The 24577-nt window shown below is 37.4% G+C and overlaps 1 protein-coding gene across 25 annotated transcripts in view; it reads right to left on the reverse strand.

Annotated features, from left to right (window-relative positions):
* SOX5 (SRY-box transcription factor 5) overlaps positions 1 to 24577 on the reverse strand; it is a 1008244-nt gene that overhangs the window by 727711 nt on the left and 255956 nt on the right. For 21 of the 25 annotated variants that reach the window (XM_053225987.1, XM_027035741.2, XM_053225993.1 and 18 more), the window contains one exon: positions 1659 to 1755. The exons of 2 other annotated variants lie outside the window; for them this stretch is intronic. The gene's annotated coding sequence lies outside the window, so the exon portion shown is untranslated. The remainder of the gene's footprint in view (positions 1 to 1658; positions 1756 to 24577) is intronic. 2 more of the 25 variants (XM_053225999.1, XM_053226002.1) reach the window with 1 other exon arrangement.

Below are 24577 nucleotides of genomic sequence, written 5' to 3' on the forward strand. Positions count from 1 at the left end.
TTGAGAGACAGAGGGAGACAGAGCATGAGTGGGGGAGGAGCAGAGAGGGAGACACAGAATCTGAAGCAGGCTCCAGGCTCCGAGCTGTCAGCACAGAGCCCGACACGGGGCTTGAACTCACAAACCATGAGATCATGACCTGAGCAGAAGTTGGATGCTCAACCCATTGAGCCACCCAGGTGCCCCCTTACATTTTCTCTTTTAAATTAAGATGTTAGTGGGGTGCCTGGGTGGGTCAGTCGGTTAAGCGGCCGACTTCGGCTCAGGTCACAATCTCACACTCTGTGAGTTCGAGCCCCGCGTCGGGCTCTGTGCTGACCGCTCAGAGCCTGGAGCCTGTTTCCGATTCTGTGTCTCCCTCTCTCTCTGACCCTCCCCCGTTCATGCTCTGTCTCTCTCTGTCTCAAAAATAAATAAACATAAAAAAAAATTTAAATTAAGATGTTAGTGCTTTCTGATACTAAGACCTGTTTACATGTGATGTTCACTATATTTATTAGAAGTAGCCCCAGGTTTACACTTGCCTTTTAATTGTATTGATATTGGTGTTTTCACTTGTAAAACTACACAAGTCTCATATTTGCAATAATCCATTTGTGACCTATTCCACTTCTGTTAGCATAAAAATCCATTACTCACTATGCTTTCTTCCATATTATATTGTTTGATTTGTCTATGAAAATATGAAGTCTTATTTATAGATACTTTAAGGATATTATTTAGATTTTAACAATTAAATTTTAAAGAAGTTAACCAACAAAATTGATTCTAACGGTTTTCACAAATAAACTTGCATCTTGAAGTTCTACAAACATAAGTCATAAGACCTTAAGAGTCGATTAGCGAATAAGTTTTAGTCCACTATGCAAAAAGATTATTTTTCCATAATTCATTTTAGGAAAAACAAAAAAAGAATTCCTTTTCCATCTTATTCGTGACAAACTTCTAAACAAAGGCTCCCTTACCTCCAACCTTTTCTGATGTCACCCACATGATAGTCAGCCAGGGGATAATAAAAGGATTTTCAAGTGTGGGTCTGTGGTCAAACTTTCAGTTCCTGTTCCCAGAGTGTAACTTTTTTTGAAAAGACAAACAAGCATTTCATAAATGCACTCACGGATAGATGCCCACTAAATATTTCTGCCAAGCAAACTGAACTGAAAAAATATCTGTTTGGCCTGAGCAAAATTGCATTTTTGTATGTGTGTTTACAAAAGCATACCCCAGGGTACTTAATAGCCAATGGAAATTTTTATAAAATGTGTGACCTACCCATTGTGACCCAAAATATTTCCTTTGTAGCAACAACAAAAAAGCAGGAACAAATGTTTTAATGTTTCTCTGTTTTTCAGTGGAGACAGAAAGCTTCCACAACTTCAAGAAAAGTATATCTCATTAAGAAAACTAAAAGAAATGTTGCTATCATCTGCTAGTTTAGACATTACCTTCATAATGAGTTTCCAAATTATAATTACAAATCCAGTTATCATTTGAATATAAAAGATTATGTACTATAGTTTTCTATGCATACGTCATGTATTTTACTTATAAATTAAAAAAAAAAATAAGAGAAGGCATATAAACTTTCCAGTTTTGTGAAGTAGCAAGTGTACTAATCAATTTTTCAAAGGTGTGCATTATGTATTTTATGAATATACCTTTTTCCTACCCAATGCAGTGCCAAAGTTCTCTGTTCAGCTTTCAGAATCTTGTAAACAGATTCACACAGGAATTGTGTCATCAGCAAGAGGAATCCTAGAAAAAATAAAACACCATTACCAATGCGTTGTTCCATGGGGTGTCTGGGTGGCTCAGTAGGTTAAGCATCTGACTTCAGCTAGGTCATGATCTCCTGCAGATTCTGTGTCTCCCTCTCTCTCTCTCTGCCTCTCCCCTGCTCACACTCTCTCTCTCTCAAAAATAAATAAACATTAAAAAAATGTTTAGGGGTGCCTGCGTGGCTCAGGTAGTTAAGTGTCCAACTTGGCTCAGGTCATGATCTCACAGTTCATGAGTTTGAGCCCCACATCAGGTTCTGTGCTGACAGCTTAGAGCCTGGAGATTGCTTCAGATTCTGTGTCTCCCTCTTTCTCTGACCCTCCTCCACTCACGTTCTGTCTCTCAAAAATAAATAAACATTAAATATTTTTTTAATAAAAAGATGTTTAAGAAAAAACAATGTATTGTTCCATCTTAATAAATGTATCAACATAGAACTTTTGGAAGTAGAGAATTTTCAAGTTTTTTTCCTAAGGTTTTCAAAGTAAATCTGTATATGTATACTTACATAAATGTATATAAAATATATAAATATAATAAAATCATTATGGGAAAAGAGGCATTAATTTGACACTGTTTAATGCTGCCAGAATTAATCTAAAAACATATGTGCATATATAGTTATCTGTATACATACATATACTGTTATCTGTATATACACATATATATTAATCCCCTCAGAAGTTGTTCATTTTGCTGATTTTCATGTAAACATCCTACAGATGCTTTAGGTCAGGCAACATTAAGATAAATTCTTATTTCTTAGAATGATTTATGAGAGATCTTCAGGTGTCCTCACAGGCCCTTTCCTTGATTCCATTCAGATGTATGATATTTGATGACAATGAATGAATGACATTCATTCATTCAAATGTATGACAACGACAGTACCATAACTGCTTAGTGGGAGTTATTCAGGTATCTCTGCATTCACATTTCTTGCTATATATCTCTAGGACTGTGCTGCCAAGCTCAGCTTCAGAAATACTGCTCTTGCCATTTTCATGAGTGAATATAGCTCTGGCTTGATTACCAGTATCCCCAGTTTAGACAGAAATGGCCTCTGCTATTGGGGTGCCTGGCTGGCTCAGTCAGTTAATCCTCCAACTCTTAGTTTTGGCTCAGGTCATGATCCCATGGTTCCAGGGATCAAGCCCTGCATCAGGCTCTGCACTGACAGGACAGAGCCTACTTGGAATTCTCTCTCTCCCTCTCTCTCTCTGCTCCTCCGGCATTCACACAAACTCTCTCTCTCTTTCTCAAAATAAATACCTAAATAGAAAGAAAGAAAGAAAGAAAGAAAGAAAGAAAGAAAGAAAGAAAGAAAGAAAGAAAGAAAGGAGGGAAGAAGGGAAGAAGGGAAGAAGGGAAGAAGGGAAGAAGGGAAGAAGGGAAGAAGGGAAGGAAGGAAGGAAGGAAGGAAGGAAGGAAGGAAGGAAGGAAGAAAGAAAGAAAGAAAGAAAGAAAGAAAGAAAGAAAGAAAGAAAGAAAGAAAAGGAAATTGCCTCTGCTACTCAGTTGAAATTCCTAGGAATCAGACTTCTGAAAGCAGGGAACCCATATATGGTGATGTAGCCACAGCCTCTGCCCCAGCTCAGTGTCTCCAGTATTAGTTCAATTCAGGGAGAGCTGAATAATGCTCCAGTGTTCATTCTTACTAGACCATTGATTATTCAGTTTTGATTACAAGATTAATGGCATTTGAGCAGGTTTATTACCATATTGTATCTACGTGAAACATGATGGGTAGGGAGGGATTTTACTTCATTCCAGTATCAGAACTTTTACAAACACAGAAATCCAAAAGTCACTGCACTGACAAAGACTCCACATTGTATCATTAGTGTGCTAATTATTCCACAGGAGAGTATTCCAAAATGAGAAAAGTTATTACAAATTTTGAATATCAGAAATTATGCTGCTGCAGTAAAATAAAGCTTGTCTATACATAGTCCATTAATTAAAAAAAAAACTCATTTCTTTTCATTAAAAAATTTACTAAAAAAGTATTCAAACTCTACTTTTTTTCAAGAAGTGAAATGTCACATCTGACCAAATAAATAGATTATAGAGTAGAATTTACTTAAAAATGAAATAGAAATTTTGCCATATCTTATATGTTGGCAACACAAAAATATACAGGTGGTAATTTTACCCACAAGAGGGAGCCTGTATTTTTACATTTTTTGTTACAGAACTGGACAAACTTGAATTAAAATATAAAATTCTCAAAATGTTTGTTGATACCATATTATGTCAGGTCAATTTTTGAGAAAGTCAGACTTTAGTTGGCATAATTTCATTCAACCATAACATATCACTACATCAGATGATTGGAAATATAATTAGAACTTTTAAAAATTTCCTACTTATATTGTAACTTTTTTTCATGTATAAGAATGAAAATGTAACTGCCAAACCAACCTAGGAGAAAATTCCTTTTAGGTGGTTGTAACATTAGTTGGGTAAAATTGACTAGAATTATTACGAGTGCTCTGCACATAGAAGTGAAATGATATTTCAGTCATCCTTTTATCAGAAAAGAGGCTTGTATAAACCAATAATTTTCTATGCATTTGTGGAACAGGAAACATCCTATTTAAAACATTACTCTGATGGCCATTCTCACCAATATTACTTAAAACTTGCCTAAGTAAGGGCATAACTGACATGATGCCATAATGAACTCTCCTTTCTTAGAGTTGAGAATAAAAATGTTTTCTTTAAAAAGAATGTAAGCTTGATTCCTTTGTATTCTATAATCTCCCTAAACAATATCTTAAATTACTAATACTTATGCTCTAGGTTTTATAAAAATAAAATGCATTCATCAACTTAAAAACTAATCTTATACAAAACTGGGGGCAACTCTTAACAACCCAGACTGATCTGCTGTATCACATTCAGAGACAATAATAATCCAGCTGAAATTTGTTTTGTGAACCCTCGTAAAGCGCACAGAAGACAGATAACAAACGGTCCCTCTCCCTCAGAGTCCTTCTCGGCTACTCCACCATGTTAAATAATAGGGGCAGGGAGTTGAAGAAGAAGGGGTTAATCACTGCTGCTGTGCTTCCTTCTGGAATTCCAACCTACCCATTCAATCATTGTTTTTTCTCCCACTAGGGACTGTGAATCTAATGGACCTAAAATCAATACCTTATAAATGACATAAAAAATATATTCATTTTATGGACTAATGTACCCTAGTGTCTGAATCCTATTTACACCCTCTACTTTAAAAAGGAACAACAGACCCATTTCTGCCAGTAAAAGGTTACTCAGTCACTCTGGTGACATGCTGCAGAATGCACTGTCATCCTAAAGTGCAGCAGGAGGGAAAGATTGGTGGCTGCAAACCTCTACTGTAAAAACTTTAAACCTGGTGAGGCGTGCTTGCATGCAGAAACACAATCAGGGAGGAGCATGGAGGTAGCCTCCTAGAGTTTACCGTGTTCCGAGGCGGGGTTTGCAGGTCTCCGGTTCCATTATCAGGTTTCACAACTTACATAAAAGTTTGAGTGCATCAAATATTACATATTATTAAAAAAAAAAACCAACACAACTTCCATTTAAGAGTGAATTCTATAATGACTGAAAAAAATGGATAAAAAATCCTGAAAGGCAGAAGTGCTCATAACGTACCGAAGAGATGTTAGCCAAGTAAACATAATTGTGAGATTACACCACATTAAACCACAATCATAAATGAGCTCTGGGGAGACTGAGGGCATTTCATCTATCAGATGCACCAGTAAAACAACCAAAAAAGATACATGACTTTCTGTTGGGGTTTTTTTATATATTAAGAAAATCTATATATACTAATGAGAAGGTTTTATATTTATAGAGTATTCTTTAATCCAAAGGACCCACATACTTGCTTCAAATACCATTATTATCATTTAGAAAGTATCATGTTTAGCTTAATAAAAAACTCTCCACTTATAATCTATTAGTAACTTTATTTAGAGAGTATATCTTCTACTTTTAATATTTTTTTAAGACATCAAATATAGAACAACCCTGCAAAACACAGATGCCTGCAATGCAAAGATAAAAGTATGGCAAAAAAAAAAAAAGGTAAAAAAGAAAGGAAAAAGAAAGCTAAAAACTGAAAACTAAAGGAAGATCTATTTTCCTGAAAAAACATCATTTGACTTACTCTGTTTCAATGGGTACAAATCAGAATAAAGAATAATGAACAAGAAAAGCAACTTGAAAACAGATACTTTTTGAGAGAATTCTAGCAACAGGTCAGACTGAGATTCCCTGTTCAGTTTTACTGGCTTAAAATCCATATAGTTATAAAATTACAGTTTGAAATAAAAAAAAAACTGTTGTTCTTTATTCCAATTGCCAACCAAAGCCATTTATCCCCTATTAGATAAAGTATAATAGACTCTACCGAAAGGGTCATTGGCCTTCCATTTAATGATATTGCCAGCCCCAATCTGCATTTTCCCGGCAATGTCCCTCAACACAGAATAAATGGCTGATCTCTTCACAATAACAGCTGATTTCTATTTATTAAGCTAAAAAGGTCACCATTTTCTACGGCTGGGCCGCCCTGCACTATTGATAATTTTATGCATAAACAAATGGCAAATTTGTGCCACATAAATATGCATTAGCAATTACTTTTTCCTCGGGCAACGCTCACCGCATGCAAATGTGTACCTCGAAGGGCCTGGTAGCTTTTGTTTTAGCTCTTGAACAGTGAAACAAAAGAGCACAATAAACAATTTTAAAATTGCCAATCAATAAGCAATGCAAATGCAAAGGTAAATGGCAAGAAACTTGCTTAGAAACAACAAAACAAAAAGCGAGGTGGAAGCGGTTGGCGGAAGGATTTTCTTTCTCATATTAGTTCATTTCTTTTCTCTTCCATAATGAAAAGGCTAAAGTACTCTGGACACAGAACAGCTACCGAGGCTGGTGCTAAAGCAGATGGCAGATGGGAAAGTAGAAAGTATACACATGCTGAGTAAACACACACATACATACACACACCCCGAAAAGGGTGTGGGAAAAAGTGTGTTCCTGTGTGATTTCAAGCGCATCACCCATTCAAATTTCTGAATTTTCAATTTCAGAGATTCAAAGACTTTAAAACTGGGTGGAGCTACAGAGATACATAGCCAAATCTCAATTCCACTGCACTTTGCCGCGTTGTTTTCTAATATCCTCAGACAAAGGGAATATACACTACCAATAAGTAGGATTTTTCTAGGAATGTGAAAAAAAGGAGTAAATGAGGAATATACAAACAAGAGATAAAAACATCTACATGCCCAGATGTTAGGATTAAAAAAAAAAAAAAAAAACCTTATCTCAGAACAATTCAAGAATAGTTCTCAGAGCATCAAGATAGAGAGGTAATGGGCTAATAAGGTGAGAAGCAGCAATGGTAAGGAAGTCTAGGAGGAAAAATAAGTATTCCCCTAATTTGAACATGATAACTAAAGAAAAAAGTTGGCATTTTTTTAAATAAAAATGATCTTTAATAATAAGAGTTTTTTTTTTTTTTTAAGTGCTGTCACGCACTGTTCTAAGGGCTTTACACGCTTAGATCCATCACACTTGATCTTCACAGAAACCTCTATAGGTTGGTACATTTCATAGCACGGAGGAACAAAAAGGTTAGAAAACTTGACCAGTTTACTTAAGGCTGTGCTAGGTCTGGGCTTTGATCCAGTCTGATGCCAACACCTGCAAGCTTCACTGCTGCTTAATACTGCCATCCATTCCTCAAAACCTATCCATTTTGACCTGATTGGACAATCGCTTTCTCAATGTGTAGATGGCTTTGCCTTTGTATAAAGTACAATGTGTAGATGGCTTTGCCTTTGTATAAGTCACACTGTATTTTAAAATTTTTAAATTGGGACTTATGTGAGTTTCTTTAATCTAGTTGTTAAAATACCTCAGCTTCTGTAAAATACGCAATTTATATATTAATATAAGGGCACATTAATACATGTACACTGAGAACATGCCATAGTCTTAATCATTTGGGAATAGAAACACGCGTTCTGATCCCTATCTTGATCTCTATATAATTGAAGGTTTTACTATTACACAAAGGATTAACAAATATTAACAAGAAAGGAGTAAAGATAAATAAATATTCTTGGGCTAAATGCAAATTGGCAAACCTGAATATCTAAAGTCAGCATGTAGCTCTCTCCTGCTCAGAGCCAAGATATTCTTCAAGAGGGCCTCTTAGAATCCTGATATGGATACCAAAAGACAAAATTCTGTAGTGAAGACCATGAAATTTCTGCTTGCAATATTTTTCGCCTGATAATATCAGTGTTGGTAGATAAGGCCTGTTGTTAGCAGACTGATTATCTTTGTGTGACTAAGAGAAAGATGCTCTCGTAGGTGGGCCATTCAGAAAGTACATTACCCACACAACCATACAGGATGCCCTAAAAGAGGCTTTATAGTTTTCTTGTTTAGAAAAGTGTTATTTCTACTATAAAAACCCACTGTCTTCAAAAAAAGAAAAACCAAAAATCCCACCTTCTTCTGAGATTTTTGAATCAAGTACCCACTTATTAATACAAAATCAGTACAGATATATTCCAATATGATAGTAATATTTTATATGTTAATTCAAATAATTACATATATCAACATTTTGCTGTTTTAATTTTCAGTCTTCATGGCTGAACATATAAAAACTCAAGTATTGGGGTGAATGGGTGGCTCAGTTAGTTAAATGTCCAACTCTTGATTTTTGGCTTAGGTCATGATCTCAGGGTTTGTGGAATCAAGCCCCGCATTGGGCTCTGTGCTGACACTGTGGAGCCTGCTTGGGATTTCTCTCTCTCTCTCTCTCTCTCTCTCTCTCTCTCTCTCTCTGTCCTTCCCCTGCTCACACACACTCTTTCTTTCTAAATAAATTTTTAAAAAATGTGAGTATGTTTTTTTATTATTAATTAAATGCAATAAATGTGTGCCAAAGACCGTTACTATGCAACAGGCCAAAGTTTTAATTACATCATTCTTTGCCCAATTCCTTACTCTCTATGCAAGGTAAAGATTTCAACTGGTGTGTTATATGGACATTGCAGTGTCCAAAGATTCAATGTAGCAGAAGCTGAGTCAAATAATCAAACTGTGTGTTCCAATCCCACTTTCATAGCAACAAAGTCAGATATAGATAGAGGGTACATTTGAGGGGTTCAGAAAAATCAAAGTAAGCAACAGGAAGTTCTATCTAGGACTCTGTGTAGATGGCAGGGAGAAAGTCACTGCCTCATTTGTCCTGGGTGAGGATCTGCCAGTCTCTTTGCTTTAGATCCTTTCTTTTCCCATCTTCTGCCCTGCTGATCCTGACATGGGCTAATCCCAGTAGGACAAGTTTCCCAGACTACTCTGCAGTTGGCTTCCAGGTGAGTTCAGATTCTGGAAGGAGACTGGAACATGATGTAAGGTATAAACATCATGATGTGCATGTGCATGGGTGCATGTGTGCACGAGTGTGTGTGTGTACATGAGCTAATGCACCTTGGGCTCTCTCTCCTTCGTTTACTTTTTAAAAAACCCTTTTTTTAATAGATAATTACACATTCTAAACAGAGACATGAGTAAAACAAACCCATGAACCATCTCCAAGTTTCAACATCTATCAACGTTTTGCTATTTGAAATTTTCCTGCTTTTCCTCTGCTTTACTAGGTGTCTTGGGCAGAAGCCCTCTCTCTACTCGGCTCTACTTCTTACAGACAGGTCCCCATTGTTTCAGACTCCATCCAGTAACCCTGGTAACCCTGCTTCCCCCCTTTTGGCTCCCAGCTTCTTGCTGTTCCTGATCTCTAGGTTGCTTTTACAATTCATCATTATAAATGTGTAACAATTCTTCAATATTACATGTCCCCTTTTAAAATAATCACAGTGGTTTCTGTCTTCTTGCTTAGACCCTGACCATACAGAATTATTATTTTACTCCACTTCTTATCACCTACTGTCAGAACCATTATTTATCCTTTATTCATAGCACCCTAGAAGCAAGTCAAGGCCACCTAAAGCATAGAACCTTTTCAATAACATGCTGGTCCAATATTTGCCATGCCTGAAGTGTGGTACTCCATATATAACATTCATAATGTATTCATGTATCAGATAAGCTATTCTTACTCTGTATCTTCTGTCAATTACTTATTGATACCCTGTTTTTTATTGCCATGTCTGAATCTGTGGGCCAATGAAAGAGCAACAGAGATCTACTACTGCTCCAGGAAATTCTACCCACTGCCTAACACCATGGGAATCTGCCCAGGCTATTTTAAGGAGGTAGCTCAATCTGTCATGAAAATACGTTTTTCCAATGGTAGATGGCAGAGACAAGTTAACCAAGTTTATGTCTTAGACAAGACATGTTTAACATACAGGCATTTGTTTATTCATAACAAAACATGACCTTCTGACGTTAGGAATGAATACAAATGCACGCACACTCATACATACATACACACACACACACTCACACACACACACACACCATAAAAATGATTTATGTTAGATGGCTCTTACAAAATTACACTTTGAAAAATTACGGGACTATGAATCAAACATATAGATTAAAATTCTCTGAAACAGACATGTGCTTAATAATTAATGGGAAAGGATACAAATAATATTTATGATTTTAACTTACCCAAAACACTTGAATAATTATGCAGTAATCATTTAGCTCGATGAAGACATACTTATCAAATGTGAACTCTAATCTGTGAGGAAATTCTAAAATACATAAAAGAAGATCTTAAAATTGAAATGATGGACTTAAATCAAGCTACACTTTCATCTAGTTTAATATCAAGGCTTGTTATAAAAATATGGAGACTAAAGATAGTTCATGATACTTTGTGATTTTTAGTGGCAGCAATCACAGTGTAAGCAAAGAATGAGATGTGGCAGCAGGGAAAAGAAAGCACAGTTGATAAGCATAGAGTGTCTGAATCAGAGTTAGGTAAAACCAATGACCAATAAGACAATTACCTCAAATACTGGTTCAGAACTGGTTCCTACCCTATAAGTAAGAAACTGTGTAAGTATTCAACACCCAGAAAAAGTCAACCAGAAATATTCTATGTATGACAACTGTGCTAAGTCAGGTACAATTAGAAGATACAGTCAGCCTGAAAAAGATCAGATTTAGGAGAAGGGGGGTGGGCAATCATTAGGTACAAAAAAGGATTTGAAGGCCATTTGGTCAAATGTGGACTGGATATGTTGTCCCATGGTCCACACAAAAGAACAAGGTGTCATTTTGAGTTTTGTTTCCTCAGCAGGGTTATGTGGAGGTAGATTTCTGGACATTGTGAAAAACAACGTTTTAAAAAAAAAAAAAAAAGCTGTCCAACAGCAGGATTAGTTGGAGCACAGCCAGATAAATGATTGAGTATTTAAGCAAGAGCTCTGGATTCCAACAGAATGGGTCACTTTCTGGCTTTGCAACTTGCCATCCAAGTGATCTTGGACACAGTGGCATGGGCTATGAATGCTTTGGTTTTCTTATCTGCAAAATCTTCCAAATATATATTCTATACTGAGGAAAGGTAGAGAAGCCCAAGCAGAGACTGCAGGGCATCTGCCAGGGCCTGAGAACAGGATTTCTGAACTGAATGGTATATTGCATTGGGTAGCTTTTAGGATCCATTCTCATCGAGAGAATTATCCTATTTCTCAAAGTTCAAGTATATATCTTCATGTAATTCCAGGCAAGCAAGGCCAGCATTAAATATTTAACAATGGAAAAGTTTGTGGCAATTCTGTATTGAAAAGGTTTGGCATCAGAAAAAGGATAGTCATTTTTGACCAAGAAAAGATAAAGCCATTATACAAAATATAAAGCTATTATTAAAAAACTCACAAAAGTATTTTAGTCAATAAAAGGCACATAACATCATAAGTCAGATATATGATTGCTTAAATCAGCAATATCTCCTTTTAATAAATTTACAATATTAACTGCATTTTTTATTTTTTTAAGTCTCTAGTTACTTAATTTATAGATACTTCCTGGTTCCTGAGGAAATATAAACAAAGTACTTATGCTTTTTGAACACTGAGTACTGCTTCCTTGCTGTCAGCCAAGCCTTTCCACTACTCCTTCAACCGCGCCGTCTGTCCCAACCCCTCAGCACATGGCAAACAAGAACACAGAAAAGTGAGTGAAGCAGGACTAAAGGGCATCTTCAAAAGAAGCAATTCTTAAATCCTGTTTTGCAATGCCTCAGGGTTCCTCTAGTTATTTCAAGGAATGCTCTGAGATTTTCGAGAAATTCTTAAAGTGATTTTTATTTTTATTTTTATTTTTTCATCCTAACAATTATAGACATCTTTAGATGACTTTTCAAGGCATTTTCACATAAACTGTCTGATTGGATTCTCAGCAATTCTCAAAGGTAAGTATGACAGGGGCTGATCCCTCTTCTACAGATTAAAAAAACTCAGAAGAATTATGACTTGATCCCAAACACAAAACCACAAAGCAGCAGAAAAAAGGCAAGAACCCAAGTCCCGTCTTTTTCCTGTCCACTATGATCTATAACAAATCACATGGAGTACTTTAGGACTCGGCAGAGGGGTCATTTTGAAATCCCTCAAACTATGGAAGCATAAATTTACTTCTGAAGCTGTGAATGTTTATCAGGATTATTCTATACTCTGTATTTACTTTCTCATTCATTGACTAAGTATTCCCACTTTTAAAACTGGGAATAACATAGTGTTTCTCAATGGAGGGTGATTTTGCCCCCTAGGGGACATTTTGCACTGCACTGTACTGTCTGCAGACATGTTTGTGACACTGTGGTGGGTGTGGGGGGAGGGGTGTGAGAAGTGGGGAGAGAATGGATACTACTAGCATCTAATGGGGTACAGTCCAGAGATGCTTCTAAACACCCTACAGTACACAGGACAGCTCCTTACAACGGATTATCCAGCCCAAAGTGTAGTGTTGAGGTTGAGAACCCCTGGATTAGCAGTATTTTTATTTAAGCCATCTGTTTTTATCTCTTATTTTTGTTACATAATCATAATAACGTTTTCAGAATGTAACATTTGCTGAGCACTAATGACTGGTTTGGCATAAGGCTATAAGCTCTTGGGTAGTCACTAATTCCACAGAATGCCCTGTGCCTTAATCTTTGCTGTTCGACAATACATTGAGCAGTGGTTCAAGTGACACAGAGGTCACCATTACTGAGACAAATGGATCATAATAATTTGTCATGGTATTTATAACACTTTGCTTCTAAGAATGTTGAAAATAAAGTGATGCAAATGGGGACAGTCAGAAGCACACATTCTGATAATATGAAATGAAAATGGAAATTTGAGTTAACGGAGTAACTTTTGACTTTTCTGTTTATGTATAGCATACACCAAAAAATCCCAACAATGCATATCTAATCTTAAAAGTGAATTTGGCTATCTTTTTTTTAATGTGGCAAATTATTTTAATAAACATTATAATAATTAATAATGTCCTCTTTGCAGAAAAGGCTGTCAATTTTTGCCTTTACCCTGTTCACATTCTTCACTGAAGCCAGAGCTCTCAATTCCATCCCCTATCGGGCAAGGTCCAGGGTGCCATCTTTGGACTTAGTTCCATCTTTTTTTTTTTTTTTAAAGTAAGCTCTATGCCCAACACAGCACTTGAATTCATGACCCCGAGTTTGAGCTATATGCTCTATTGACCAGCATGACCAGCCAGCCAGGTGCCTCAAGTTTCAGTCTTAATAAGAGCCAAATAAAAGACCTGATTCTGGGGTAGCAAGTTGCTTCCATCATAAAAATGCTGCATGGTATATCTCCTATGTGGTATCTTGCTTCCTTACTCTTTACCCTTTTGTGTTCTCAAATACGCTGTCAGTCTGAATAGTGAATTAGGATTTAGAGACAAACTTTTTTAGTTCACATATCCCTTTAAGGAATCTGATGAAAGTGGCAAATCCACACTCTACAAATACAAATTTCCAGGTTGAAAGACCATTCTCTGTGGGTTTCTGTCTCTTGTGTTTCCTTCTGAGTGAAGGCACCAATGACCTTTCCTTGGAACCACCTTTTCAAGGATATTTGTATACAGAAAATCAAAGATAGTGTCTCCCTTCAGAACTAAGGCAGGTTTGTTTACTGTCCAGGGTAATAAGGATAATGTCTCACTTAGTGGCAAAGGTCAGGCATGTTTGTTGCCTGATATAAAAGAGTCAGGTTCCCTAAGCTCAGGTTTTCTCCCTCTGAAGTGTAAGCATCCTCAGGCTGTCTCTGTATCACCATACAGAAATTAGGGCTCAGGGAACTTGTACAAATGCTAATCTTCGGGCTACTACAATTACTGTGACTGATAAGCTGTACTTTGTCACTGATCCAAGATTTTCTGTCTTCTCCCAGCATCCATGAAACTGTGGCAAGTAGGCTGATGTATGGCTTGCAAAAAGAGTAAAAATCTCAGGCCTTTCATGGTTCTTAACAATGCACACAAACGACAGTAAGCATGTCATTTTAACAGACGGCCACTTTGTCCCCATATCCAAAATCAGAAGGCTAAAACGATCTTTATTTCTTAGTCAGTAAACAGAATGGGATGGTCACAGACTCTAGTATCTGAAAGTACCTTAAAAATCACATTATACGATGCACACTTTATTTCAGCAATAACAGTAGTCATAGCATTAATTGAGTGCTTTCTAAATGCCAGGCATTTTGTTTGGAGCTTAAAAATATCACTGAAGTTCATTCTGACAGTAACACTGATAAGGCAGCCATTATTAGCCTCATTCCACAGAACAAAGTTCCATGTAAATTAAGTAATTTGACCAAGTCTACATAATCAATGTTGGAGACACGATCTAGGATATGAATTTGGCTTGTGTCCTTAATCACCTTTCTTTTCTGCCTTCCACTCTGAGCTACACAGTGGTGACAAAATGACATGATCCCTGCCCCTGAAAGGCACATGCCTTAAAGAGAGAGAGAGAGAAATTAATAACTAGATAGCTTCAGTAGAATGCCTTAAGAGCTTTGAGGGAGTATGCATAGGGAAGGCACCTAGCCTCCCCTAGGAGTCAGCAATAGCTTCCCAAACAAATGACTGAGATAAATCCTGAAAGATGATTAGGAGTAAGCCAGGTGAACAAGCAGAGGTAATCCATCTCTTGATTTTACCTGTGAGGAAATGGAAGCCCAGACACAGGGCAAAATCACACAGATGCTTTGAAAAACAGGGTTGCAATCTGATGGCTGATGAATGTTCACTCTCTTTTGCTGCCCTCAAAGATTATGTCTCACTTTTTATTAGGAAATAAGCAATGCTCAGGATTATCTACTTTTTATGCTGTTATTTTATCTCCTTTATTATTTTTTTAACATGAAGTCATTACGCATCGGGCATCCAAGGAAATAATATATGAACATAGTGTAATAAGAGTATCTCTTTGCTAAAATGAGCATAACACATCATAAAGTATTCAAAGGGTTAATAAGTCACTTGGAAATTTAAATGTCATTTTCTATTAGATTTTATTGAAGGACTTATCATGATTATAGACAAAGTTCCAACAAGGTCAACATCAATGTTCCAAAGACATGAGCAGGTAAGCTAAAGAGAGATCAAATAAATTGTTTAAATGTTACCGCATAGGTAGTTCTCACGAATGTCTCTGCAGCCAGTCTAACTTCCATTAACATAGTTAGAAACTCTCTGATATGAAGAAAATTACTATAACTTCAGATATTACTCTAAGGGGCTATTGCTGTAGAATAGAAATGAAGAGATGTAGATAAATCTGCTAATGTTCATCTTATTCACATAAACTGTGCATATAGAAGCAGAAGCAAGAAAATCAAGGGAATCATGCTCAATAAAAAGATGAGCCCAGTTGCAACAAAGTTACAGATATAGTACATTCATATAGATTTTGAGAGAGATTCAGTACGGTCTGGTAGATATTCAGAATTGGGAAGTGAGGTAACAAGGAGTGTTTATCCAAAGACCAAACTGTTACCACAATATTCCTGGTTGGCCAGACTCTGATTATTTGGAAGCATAACATCACCACCACCATATGAAAGACACTACGATGGTTGCTGGGAAAAATGTAGATGGATATGCTATGAATATGCTCTATAGCTACCAGAGATCTAGTGGAGGTGAAGGTAGCAATAACACACAGCTAGATAAAATACTGCTCATCCAACAGACATTTAGGGAGTGCCTGCTCTATGCAAGGCACTGTGATAGGCTGACTACTGAAGAAATCCTAGTGGAGGTGCACCTGAGGATTGGAACTAAGGAGAAGAGGGGCTAATAGCTTCTTGCATTTCAAAATAAAGTGATTTCCAGTTCTTATCTGAGCCAGAACTGAGCAATGGGGACAAATTACCAAGATCAATCATAGCCCAGGATCAGAATCACTGACATCAGTATTATCAGTATTATTCAATTTCATCAAATGAGGGATCGCTTAAGGGGTGAGTGAAAAAAAAAACTGTTCAACAGAATTTGACTAAAAAGGAAACTAGTGCTTGTGATTTCATCACTTGACAAACCACTTAAAGCTGCACAAATGAAATTTTGACGAGGATTTTAAAAAAACTACTGAGAATAACACTTTGCATATTCTATTAATTCAAACAAATCCCTAGTTATGTGACAAATGCTTATCAGTATTTTAAAAATACCTGAAAATATGGTTTATTCATCACAGTTTTTTATAATTTTTATAATCTGCCAGTACAGAGCCCAATGCAGGGCTCAAACTCACGAAACCATGAGATCATGACGTGAACCAAAACGAAGTCAGACACTTAACCGACTGAGCCACCCAGATACCACCATCACAGGGTTTTTTTGTTTGCTTTTGTTTGTTTTTTGTTTTTTGTTTTTTTGCGGGGTGCCTGGGTGGCTCAGTCGGTTTATCATCCAACTCTTGGGTTTGGCTCAGGTCATGATCTCACAGTTTCATGAGTTCGAGCCCCATGTCAGGCTCTGAGCTGGTGGCACGGAGCCTGCTTGGGATTCTCTCTCTCCCTCTCTCTCTCTCTCTGCCCCTCCCCCACTCGCATGGTCTCTGTATCTCTCAAAAGAAATAAAAGAAAGTTAAAAAAAATTTTTAATGTTTTTTCTTTTTTTTGATAGAGAGGGAAGCACGGAAACTGAAGCAGTCTCCAGACTCGGAGCTGTTAGCACAAAGTCTGACATAGGGCTCAACTTACCAACAGTGAGATTATGCCCTGAGTGGAAGTCTGACACTTAACCAACTGAGCCACCCAGGCGCCCCTCCCATCACAGTTTTAAACCAATAAAAGGACCATTAGATACATAGCATTTATCCAACTGTTGCAAAATGTGTCCACATTAGGAGAGGATACAAGTTTTGTGAGGCCTGAAACTTATAGCATTTGGGATGCCTTCTTTAAAGAAATACAGAATTATGACCTTTTCATATCTAATCACAATTTCATAGAGAGAATTTTATGTACGGAGGAGAATCATGTACACAGAGAATTTTATAGAGAGATTTAGAGATACATGACAAGATATTTTAATCTTTCCAGTGGTAGGGTTGATGGAATTTTGTTGTTGTACTTGTTGTTAGAGAAAGTTGAAAAAAATTCTTTCATCTTTCCAATTTGTTTTTGGTAAGGCAATGTAAAATTTTCAGACCATATCAAATTTTGGAAAACCTTTCTCAAGTTTCTTATGAGATACAGGATTTGGAAGAATTTTCCAGAGGCTAGCTCTGGCTCTATCCATTCAAACCCAGTTTCTCTTCCACTACTTATATAATTTCAGTGTCTGATGACACAAGAGATGTTCATTACATGGTGTGACTCTGGCCCTGAAGCTTGAGGGCCACTCTTTACACTGTCAGATGAGCCAACAGCAGGATCATTCCAAGCCCATCCTGGCACAGCTACTAATAACATAAGCATAGATGAAAATGACTAGATGATATACATGTATCCCACTCAGCCTAAACTCATGTTATCCCCAAACTGATCTCCTTTCATATGATCCCTCAAATACCGACACCACTCCAACACTATAGGTAAAGGCAAAAAGTGACCGAGAGGAAGCTGCAATACAAATAGGTATGGATACAAATCATTTTTGCAAATTTAATGAAAACACATGCCCATGTGATCACTTTATTAGGACTCAACCAGAGCCATGGAATGAACTTAAGCTTCACTTGCTTCAAGGTTAACCTGCCTCTGGTCTTCATCAAAACTTTTTCATTTTTGTGACCTTAAGTTTCAGGTGGCAAACTGGCCATCAGTTAAATCAGTTAACATAAACTATTATGTTCTATAAATCTACAATAACAACTCTTTAAAACTCACATGGCTAAGGCTGTATCTACAAAATGAATCTTCAGCATCATGTGCAAATACCTGTGGATGCACCAGCAGAGATGGAAAAAGGATATGAATATCTTGAGAACTGCTAAATGGCAAAATATTAAAACAGTTATGAACAAAAACAAAAAGGGAAAGGGGAAGAAACTTCATGGATTATGCACTTTAGAGACATGCATTAATATTCCAGAAGGCAAGCATTTGTAGACCAAAATAGGCACTGGCAGGACTGTACTGATTTTCTACTTTCATTCTGGTTTTTTTTTAAGCCACCACCCTGCTGATACAGCATATTGATCCCAGTTCCTGAAAACTGAATTATACTTTCCTACTTTACTTTAGACCTGGGTTGTATATGTAAGTTCTTTAACATGTCTCTTCCCTAAATGGCATAAATTATCACATCTAACTTACCTCTTGTGATTGTCTAGTGAAATAAATCACCATGAGAGAACAATAAATAGTAACAGAATAGAAATAGCCACATTAAATGGTAAAGTGCCATTTTTAATATTATTCTGACAACCTTAAGTCCCATAAAAAATAAGATGTAGAAGTTGCATTAGAAATACATGCATTTGGGGGCATCTGGGTGGCTCAGTGGGTTAAGCATCTGACTTATGCTCAGGTCATGATCTCATGGTTTGTGGGTTTAAGCCCCTGTCCGGCTCTGTGCTGACAGCTCAGAGCTCAGAGACTGAAACCTGGAGCCTGGAGCCTGCTTTGGATTCTGTGTCTCCCTCTTTCTCTGCCCCTTCCCCAATTGTGCTTACTCTCTCCCTCTCCCTGCCTCTCTCTCTGTCTCTCTCTGTCTCTCTCTCAAAAATAAACAAACATTACAAAATTAAAAAAAAAAAAAAGGAAATACATGCATTTGGAACTGCAGACTCTAAATGCTAAACAGAATTCTGATGTAGGGACCCCACAGAATTTGATCAAATGTATCCATCTGTTCATCTTCATGTAAATAATGCTCACACAACCAGTGCTGGGACCTCTTCTAGGACAGTCCCTGAGACTTTTTCATTGCATCTGTCACTTCCCCTGTTTACAGCTGCCTCATCAGTAACTCATGGGGTTTTCTTCCTAAACATTCAAAAGGCATCCTGAGGAAACAGCACCAGGAAAAAGTTATTTCTATATTTCTCCTCTCTCTACCTGATTTTCTCCTTGGTAACTAACATTAATATCCAATGTAATATCCTCTTCATGGAAGCAAAGAAACATTTCGAGAAAGCCCTTTGGTTTTTCACTTCTGCTTCTTGAACCCTGAGGGGACTATCTCATAAGCAAATGTGAATGCCCCCAAGCACGTCTTCACACTCTGATAAAAAGAGTTCCTCTCACACTTTCTGCCTCTCACTTGTGGCACAAGAAATGGAGTTATCCAAATGCACAGTATCCAACCATTTTAAACAGTCTATGCTACTGACATCTCTAACAAAAGCTCTAAGGGGAAACAACAGTACATTTTTATATCTGTGGATGGATAAGATTGTTTCGGGGGCTGCATCCTACAGAAAGCAACCACGTTTCCCTGAAAATAAAGCGACCTTCCTGAACACGACCTAGTTCTGACCTGGCAGAGGGATGAAGCAGGTGACAATCAAATCAGGGAAATCTAACATCTGGAAACTGAAGGATACACGGCTGTTGGTCTCGCAACTGCCCATCACTACATTCTCTGTGTTCTTTCCTTCTCAAGAAAACATCACATCTTATATCCCCAAAAGGTAAAATATGGAACTCCACTGACACAGTGTAGTATAGTATGGGAAAGAGCCAAACATTCTCAAGCTTGTAGGATTTTTCAATGACTAATGACAAATATCCCCCAAAGGTCTAATATAGATATATTTAATCATATATACATATATATGTCTATATGAATGTATATATCCACCCATATATATGTACAAACTTCTAAGTAAAAGAAATTATGTATACATACACATGACAACACATATGACATGCTCACGTTCCTGTTTATTTTCTTTTATTGGCAGCAAGTTTTTTCCTTACTAATTACCCTCTCTATTGCTGGAGGACCCCAGATCTTAGCACCCTCCTCTACAATTAACAAACGCATTTCCTCCAATTCTCCCTGGATTAACAAGCACATTTATCCACTCAGAGCCTTTGTTGCAACATAGAGAATTAAGTGGAAGAATGATTCATGTGCTAGTTATCTCAGACATCTCCCAAACACTTTAACCCTGAAATGTAAAACTGCCTGCATGGTGTATCTAGCTTGAAGAAATCTAAAGGGAAATGTGTAAATACTAAACTCTTTGCATCATCTACGCTCACTAAAGGGTCCTTTGCTCTGTGAAACCAATACTGGTTTCAACATGGCACTTTTCATTTGGTACATCTCATATGCTGCCTTCCTCCTGTATGAATCAGGACCCGTGTGTGCTATGAGGCCGACTGATTTTGTTAACGAATATTAATATATAAGCTTTCTGTTACCTGGTATATTATTTTGGGATACATATCATCTTTGAAATATGAGCCACTTATGAAAAGAATAGAGGAAATATGCCAGGGTGGCTCAGTGGGTTAAGCATCCGACTTCGGCTCAGGTCATGATCTCACAGTTCATGGGTTCGAGCCCCACATCAGGCTCTATGCTGACAGCTCAGAGCCTGGAGCCTGTTTCAGAGTCTGTCTCCCCCTCACTCTCCGCCCCCCCACCACTTGCTCTCTCTCTCTCTCTCTCTCTCTCTCTCTCTCTCTCTCTCTCTCTCTCAAATTAAACAATTAAAACAAAAGATTAAGGGAAAATGAAATCTGAGAACTAACCTAACCTAAGATGGTGCTGAAAATTTTCATAGTATCTTTCACTAGAACACCAAACAAAACTTTATCTGAGACTTCATCACAGGACATTTAGCTTCTGAATTAGCAGAAATCTCTTTAGAGGTCGATTTCATTTCTTTAAGATATGATCATCCAAATTCACCTGCCTCATCTTTTTTCATCCATTGCTTTCAGTAGCAGCACGGCAAAATAATTTAATGGGAAAAGTGACTGTTACAACATGATTGTGAGATCATCCCACTGTACATCAGGGAAGTCACAAACACTTAAGACTCTTTTACACTGAAGTGCCCCTCCTACGGTGCCCCTCTCCAAAACTGTGTCCTGAGTCGGGACATAAGAATTCTCAACAGACCAACACGCAATTTACAACAATCAGGTCCTGGGCCGGCGCTCTATGCACGCTACCTTCTCCCTTCACCTTTGATCCGGCTGTCAGTTACAAGCATGACCTGGATTTTTAAATATGATACCAAACTCATGAATAAATAGGAAAATATCTTTCGAAGGTTTGAGAAGCAACAGTTGTGGCATTCTCATTGGATTTTTGATGATCCAACTTTCTGACAGTAGCAACCATGTAAAATGACAAGGCAGTAAAAGCAACGTGAAATCACTATCCTATGCAACCAACATGTTCTCTAGATTTCTTTTCCTAACTAAGGCATTATCACTTCACAGCTCTAGAAGGCAAATCTGTACTCATCAGATATTGTCATCTTAAGAAAGAACAGTTTAAAAAATGCTAAACCTTTTTATTTCTTAGATAGTATAATTTCTGCCACCTGGACATCCATTCACTCCACATGGGCCTACAAAGACAGACACACAAACACACATACACCAACATGGCCCTGCTGTTAATCCCCATTTTTACCTGTCACTCCAACTTCCAGACAAGTCAATGAATTAATAATATTTTCTTGCTATTTAACAGTCACAGACATAAAGGTAGCTATGCAAATTGTTTTACAGTTTTAACTAAGATGAGACTAAAATATAGTTTTTATTCTTTCTTATTCATCTGCTTAAGTTTCTTCCTTGTAATTAAAATTGTGGATCCAAAGTATAATTTGGTCAAAATCTCAAAACAGTGAGTGATGCTTATTACCAAGGAGGCTGATCTAACATGATGTGTATTTCAGAGGACAGCACTTATGTTTTTTAAATCACCAGGTCTTTCTGTTCAAAACAATCAGTGCTGGGCTTTATCTTCCTCAGCTCTCCCACTCTCAAAAGCTTCTTTTCTTCCCAGTAAAACAAGCTGTTCTTTCGTTTTTCCACACATCATGAGCTAAAAACCAATCCAGCACAGGTAGCTGTAAATAGGATGTCATTAACCACTACAGGTGACCACAGGCTAAATCAATTAAACCAAGTAGGTAAGATCTCTCTGCTCTCCCTTAAATATTGCTAAACCTATAGAACCACTTGACATCATGAACAGAAAATTTGTAGCAGGCAAATGACTCCACAAGCCAAGAAAGTATGATGCCTTTTTAAGACTCTTTTCTATTCTCACCGCATTCCCAGTGCTTCAGATCAGGGCAAGAACTTCAGGAACAAGGGCACTGTGCAAACACAGCGTCAGTAGGTCTGGAACTGTGCATGACTGCTCAGAATGTTTTCCCAAGGAAAAGAATTGCACAAAGGCATAGTGTACCCCCTGCTAAGTCACCACCCTCTGCTGGGGCCTGTGAGAACATGGTGCAGGTATAAAACTCCTTCAGCCAGACCTCACTGCTCTTTCCTGCTTTTTTTTCCACTCCCTATTTCCTTCAAATTCTCACTCCCACATGGCTTTGGGATGACAGATGCAAATATATGTGGCATGTTCACTATCGATGAGGAGCCATTAACCACACACCCTCCATTAAACATTACTCCTGGGGGTTGCGGGGAGGGGAAAATGGGTGATGGGCAAATGAGGAGAGCACTTGTTGGGACGAGTACTGGGTATTGTATGTAAGTGATAAGTCAGGGGAATCGACTCCTAAAGCTAAGACTACACTGTACATCAGCTAACGTGACAATACATTGAAACAAAACAAAACAACTTTTTCAATAGTGGCAATTTTAAGTTAGAAGGAATTGGAGTTTAAAAGATCTTGCAGGACATTATCAAAATTCTGTTCCAATTTCAAGACTACTAAAATGTATGTGTGTTCTTAATATTTAAAAAAAATAGTGTCAAGATATTTTATTCTGTGGAAATGAGTAATAAGGTAAAAAGATTAGCTAGATACAACAGTATCTTCAAATAGTCTGTCGCTGTACTACATCAGCATTAATAGCACTAATAGAGCAGCTGTTACATGTTACACATTATTTTGAGTATTTAACATATACTTTTTCATTTAAATCTCAGAAAAATACGATGAGGGAAGTACTTTGATTTACCCACATTTTATTGCATCACACAAAGAGGTATCATGTTAACTTTTATGATTCGAGTGTCTTTATCTCCTTGTACTATATTTATTTTTTAGAAATTTATGTTTTTATGTTTGAGAGAGAGGGAAAGAGAAAGCAGGGAAGGGGCAGAGAGGGAGGGAGAGAGAAAGCGGGGAGGGGCAAAGAGAGAGGGAGGCATAGGATCTAAAGTGGGTTCCATACTGGGACACCTGGGTGACTCAGTAGGTTAAGCGTCCGACTTCAACTCAGGTCACGATCTCACAGTCCGTGGGTTCAAGCCCCTTGTCGGGCTCTGTGTTGACAGCTCAGAACCTGGAGCCTGCTTCTGATTCTGTGTCTCCCTCTCTCTGCTCCTCCCCTGCTCACACTCTCGCTCTCTCTCTCTCAAAAATAAATAAACATTAAAAAAATAAAAATAAATAAAATAAAGTGGGCTCCATCCTGAGAGCCCCATGTGGAACTCAAACTCACAAACCGTGAAATCATGCCAAGAGGCAAAGTCAGACACTTGACAGACTGTGCCACCCAGACGCCCCTCTTGTACCATCTTTAATAGTCTCCTAGCACTGATACTAGACTAAATCACATTTCAATGATTGCCCTAGGTACCTTTGACTCTCAATTTCTCTCCAATGTAAAAGGGAATTTAGCAATTTACAAAATGCTTCATATCTGAGGTTAAATCCCTAACTTCAAATGTCAAAATAACTACAAAAAATAGACCTAAGTCTGAAAGAATAAGATTTATACAAAGTATCTCTTATTCTTGGTATCTAGTCAGGTGAGAATGTCATATTTTAAGTATTTTTCCTTTTGTAACTGCCAAGTGTTTATACCTGGGTACATTAAAGAGCCTTAGAGATTATAATCTATCAGGGGTTCATATTTTACAACTTACTGCCTATTGTTTAAAAGATTTAAAATTTTCTGCACAGCATCTTCAAATCTCCAGAGAAAAGATGCTATATAAATTCAAAATAAACAAACACTAGAGAGTTTATGTGGTAGCACTTGTGATTTTCTTGATATGCCTTTTCAATTGACTCATGGACATGATTCATTTAATAAATTAATTTCAGAAAAAGAAAATGAATTTATCCCTAGTGAATGTCATTGCTTCTTACTATATTAACTGAGTGCTTCCAAAGTTCTCATCAAGAAAGGAAAAATGTATCTCTTCT

Source organism: Acinonyx jubatus, chromosome B4, assembly GCF_027475565.1.
Source record: "Acinonyx jubatus isolate Ajub_Pintada_27869175 chromosome B4, VMU_Ajub_asm_v1.0, whole genome shotgun sequence".
Taxonomy (NCBI): domain Eukaryota; kingdom Metazoa; phylum Chordata; class Mammalia; order Carnivora; family Felidae; genus Acinonyx; species Acinonyx jubatus.